Here is a 5,478-nt window from a genome sequence, read left to right as displayed (position 1 = left end):
ATCAAAACGGACCCCACGCCATCCTTCACTGCTCCCAGTGCGCATTGGAAAATACGCAGCTGCACACATCTCTCTCCCCTCCTCCAGCTGGTGACTCATGCGCCTCACTGAATTAACGGTGGCACTACAGAGGAGGGATGATACTGTAGAAAGTCAGGGCACATAACATCAACTGACTGCTTTAATCCCTTAGCTTCAAACACACAGGGACAAAAAGATAAACTTAGCACAAAATGTAAAAGCAAGAAAATTTGTGTTTGGTACATTATGTTTTAGCCTGTTTATTTTCCCTTAAATGGTGCCCCACATGTAAGGGAAAACATATTTATTTTTCTGTTTACATTATACATGCTTCCCTTAGGCAGCATCATTAGAAGACATAGCATAAATTTTCACTGCTATGCAGATGACACGCAGCTCTATCTATCCATGAAGCCAGGTAACACACACCAATTAGTTAAACTGCAGGAATATCTTAAAGACATAAAGACCTGGATGGCCGCTAACTTTCTGCTTCTTAATTCAGATAAAACTGAGGTTATTGTACTCGGCCCTGAAAATCTTAGAAATATGGTATCTAAGCAGATTCTTACTCTGGATGGCATTACCTTGGCCTCCAGTAATGCTGTGAGGAACCTTGGAGTCATTTTTGACCAGGACATGTCCTTCAATGCACATATTAAACAAATATGTAAGACTGCTTTCTTCCATTTGCGCAACATCTCTAAAATTAGAAATATCCTGTCTCAGAGTGATGCTGAAAAACTAGTTCATGCATTTATTACTTCCAGGCTGGACTACTGTAATTCTTTATTATCAGGATGTCCTAAAAACTTGCTGAAAAGCCTTCAGCTGATCCAAAATGCTGCAGCAGGAGTACTGACAGGGACTAGAAAGAGAGAGCGTATTTCTCCTGTTTTGGCTTCCCTTCATTGGCTTCCTGTTAAATCCAGAATTGAATTCAAAATCCTGCTCCTCACATACAAGGTCTTAAATAATCAGGCCCCATCTTATCTTAATGACCTTGTAGTACCATATCACCCTATTAGAGCACTTCGCTCTCGCACTGCAGGCCTACTTGTTGTTCCTAGAGTATTTAAAAGTAGAATGGGAGGCAGAGCCTTCAGTTTTCAGGCCCCTCTTCTGTGGAACCAGCTTCCAGTTTGGATTCGGGAGACAGACACTATCTCTACTTTCAAGATTAGGCTTAAAACTTTCTTTTTTTGCTAAAGCATATAGTTAGGGCTGGACCAGGTGACCCTGAATCCTCCCTTAGTTATGCTGCAATAGACGTAGGCTGCCGGGGATTCCCATGATGCATTGAGTTTTTCCTTTCCAGTCACCTTTCTCACTCACTATGTGTTAATAGACCTCTCTGCATCGAATCATATCTGTTATTAATCTCTGTCTCTCTTCCACAGCATGTCTTTCATCCTGTTTTCCTTCTTTCACCCCAACTGGTCGCAGCAGATGGCCGCCCTCCCTGAGCCTGGTTCTGCGGAGGTTTCTTCCTGTTAAAGGGAGTTTTCCTTCCCACTGTCGCCAAAGTGCTTGCTCATAGGGGGTCATATGATTGTTGGGTTTTTCTCTGTATGTATTATTGTGCTATCTACTGTACAATATAAAGCGCCTTGAGGCGACTTTTGTTGTGATTTGGCGCTATATAAATAAAATTGAATTGAATTGAATTAAATTGAATATTTGTAGGTTGCTCCCATGCAAAAGTAGCCAAGTCGTTTCTGCCAATGCCAAACAGCTTATTCTGATATTGACTCTTGTTCTGAGCTTCGGGTAGCCCAAGTGATGACAATCAGGTTAGCCGGTGTTCTGGGAATCCATCCTACCTGACAAAACTTCCTACCCAACGTTTCTGCGCAGACACGGCTCATGCGCACAACACCAACGCCGAATTAACTTCTTTTTCCCTCACCCATCCAGAATAATTCTTAAGGTTATGGTTATGGTTAGGGTTATGGTTAGGGGTAGGGTTAGGTTTACTCGCAAGTCACGGTCAAATTATAATACGGGTAGGACGTTTTGTCAGAGTAGGATGGTTTCTCAGAACACTGGGTTAGCAACACCTGTGAACATGGACCCTGCTACAGGGTCAGTGTCTGCTCCAAGAATGCCACATCTGACTGACCTGGATAGGGACTGTGCCACAGGAAAACTTAAAGCTGCTGTTCTGCAAAACAAAGTTGCAGGGTTATTAGGAGTGAGCCAGTACATTCGACAAACTGCCGTTCCTCTGGTGTTGGCAACGTGCACTGCAACTTGAACATGTGGAGGAACGTTATGTTAAGCGATGAGTCCACATTCTGACTATTGTAGTTCCATCATAAGGTCAAAGTTTCAAAATGTGGAGAGGACACAAAGAATGCTATGTTGATTGCTGCACTGATAGGATAACAGCTTTTAGTCCAGGGACTGTGATGGTGTATGGTGGTATCCTATTCACTGGAAAAACATTGTAAGCAATCTCAATGCAAAGAGATATTGAGATGAAATTCTGCAACCAGTGGCAACTACAGTCTGGGACCAAACTCTATCCTCCAAGATGACAGTGCTGGCCTCAACCCCATTGAACACATGTGAGATCAGCTTGAGTGTGCTGTTCATGCCAGTGTGACCTACACAACCAACTGGCTGACTTGTGAGAAATGCTGGTTGAAGAATGGGATGCCATGCCACAGCAGTTTGGGACCAGCTGGTGACCAGCATCTGCCAGGCTGTTGTGGCTGTGTATGGTTCTTCTACATGCTCCTGAGGCCCCTGTTTTTTAAATGAACAAATTGTTTAATTGCCAATATGTCTTTTTATTCAGAATCCAATCATCCAATCCAATAAACAGTATGAAGCAAGAGTCAGTAGCAGATTAAGCTGTCACAGGCGCAACCCACAAATGTAATTTTTCTTACATATGTGGCACCATTTAAGGAGAAATAAACATGCTTTAAACAGTATGAGATTTATTGCCAGGAACATTTCTGCCACTTTCTGATAGTGCTGTAACTAACTTTAAGAATATATTTCACCCACTGTTATCATCATATCTTGTACCAACACAGAGCAGAGCAGCTACCTGGGAGAGTTCTACCAAGAACTACTCCAAGAGAAGTCGATTATGCTCTTAATAATTTTACCTTTTCTCTATGTATGACTTTGGATACTGTAGCTCCTGTGAAAAAGAGAGCCTCAAATCAGAAGTACTTGACTCCCTGGTGTAACTCTCAAATGTGTACCTAAAGCAGATAAATCGTAAGCTGGAGAGGAAATGGCATATCACAAATTTAGAAGATTATCATTTAGCCTGGAAAAATAGTTTGCTGCTTTATAAAAAAAAAACGCCCTCCATAAAGCTAGAAGATCCTATTATTCATCATCACCCAGGTTTCTCTTCAGCACTGTAGCCAGGCTCACAAAAAGTCAGAACACTGTTGAGCCACCCATTCCTTTAACATTGACTATGATTTCAGGAACATCTTCACAAATAAAATTTGAACCATTAGAGAAAAAAATACTCAGAATCATCTCACACATTTAACATTATGTACAGCTACTTTCAGTACCATTGATATTCATTTAGTCTTTTTCTCCAATTGATCTTTCTGAGTTAACTTCAGTAATTACTTCCTCCAAACCATCAATGTGTCTTTTAGACCCCATTCCTCTGTTTACATTATACATGGTTCCCTTAGGCAGTATCATCAGGAGGTATAGCAGACATTTTCACTGCTATGCAGATGACACCCAACTTTATCTATGCATGAATCCAGACAACACACACCAGTTAGTTAAACTGCAGGGATGTCTTAAAGACATAAAGACCTGGATGACCTCTAACTTTCTGCTTCTAAATTCAGATAAAATAGAGGTTATTGTACTAACATATTGTATTTTGCCCTAAAGTTCCTAGAAATATGGTGTCTAACCAGATACTTACTCTGGATGGCATTATCTTGGCCTCCAGAAACACTGTGAGGAACCTTGGAGTTAATTTTGACCAGGATATGTCCTTTAATGCACATATTAAACCAATATGTAGGACTGCTTTCTTCAATTTGCGCAATATCTCTAAAATGAGGAAGACTCTGTCTCAGAGTGACGCTGAAAAACTAGTTCATGCATTTATTACTTCCAGGCTGGACTACTGTAATTCTTTATTATCAGGATGTCTTAAAAACTCCTTGAAAAGCCTTCAGTTAATCCAAAATGCTGCAGCAGGAGTACTGACAGGGACTAGAAAGAGAGAGCATATTTCTTCCCTTCACTGGCTCCCTGTTAAATCCAGAACTGAATTCAAAATCCTCACATACAAGGTCTTAAATAATCAGGCCCCATCTTATCTTAATAACCTTATAGTACCATATCACCCCATTAGAGCACTTCACTCTCGCAGGTGCAGGCTTAGTTGTTGTTCCTAGAGCCTTTAAAAGTAGAATGGGAGGCAGAGCCATCAGTTTTCAGGCCCCTCTTCTGTGGAACCAGCTTCCAGTTTGGATTCAGGAGTCAGACACTATGTCTACTTTTAAGATTAGGCTTAAAACTTTCCCTTAGGCCCTCTATGCTGCAATAGGTGTAGACTGCTGGGGGAATGATGCACTATTTCTTCTTCACTCACCTTTCTCATTCACTATGTGTTAATAGACCTCTCTGCACTGAATCATACTTATTAATCTCTGGCTTGCTTCCACAGCATGTCTTTTATTCTGTCTTCCTTCTCTCACACCAACTGGTCATGACAGATGGCTGCCCCTCCATGAGCCTGGTTCTGTTGAAGGTTTTGTCGTGTTAAAAGGGAGTTTTTCCTTCCCACTATCGCCAAAGTGCTTGCTCATAGTGGGTCATATGATTGTTGGGTTTTTATCTGTGTATTATTGTAGGGTCTACCTTACAATATAAAGTGCCTTGAGGCGACTGTTGTTGTGATTTGGCGCTGTATAAATAAAACTGAATTGAAACACTGTTACAACAAAGGAGTAACTGATTTTTCCTTTGTTTTAATTTTTCCATATTGTGTTAAGCTTGTGTTTGTTTTTTTTGTTCAAATTGCTCAGATTTTACCTGAATGCATTTATGTAAACCCCCTAAAATATAAAAATCCATCTCAGACCATGAGTATGCACAAATGATGGTCAAGCTGTCTAGAAAAATGAATACTACTATATCTGGAGAAATTGCAATATGATTGTAGCTAATGATGGTTTACAGTATGCTGGGTTTAAAAGGTGAAGGTATATAACGGTATAAGTTTATGAAGACACTGAAAAGTGGAAAGGCAGTTAGTCCAGATGACATACCTGTGGAGGTCATGGGGTGGTTGAGCCTCTAAATTGTTCACCACTTGTTAGAAAACACTTTGGAAAGATGTTCCTCCTCAGACACCTTTTCAGTTTTGTCACACAAAAACTTGTCTTTTTTTTCCTTGTGGGGTGAAAGCGTCTGTTTAACGGTCATAACGGTGCGTTAAACACCTCA

The sequence above is a fragment of the Oreochromis aureus genome, linkage group 15 (assembly GCF_013358895.1).
Source record: "Oreochromis aureus strain Israel breed Guangdong linkage group 15, ZZ_aureus, whole genome shotgun sequence".
Classification (NCBI taxonomy): Eukaryota; Metazoa; Chordata; class Actinopteri; order Cichliformes; family Cichlidae; genus Oreochromis; species Oreochromis aureus.
This window is presented reverse-complemented; position numbering follows the sequence as displayed.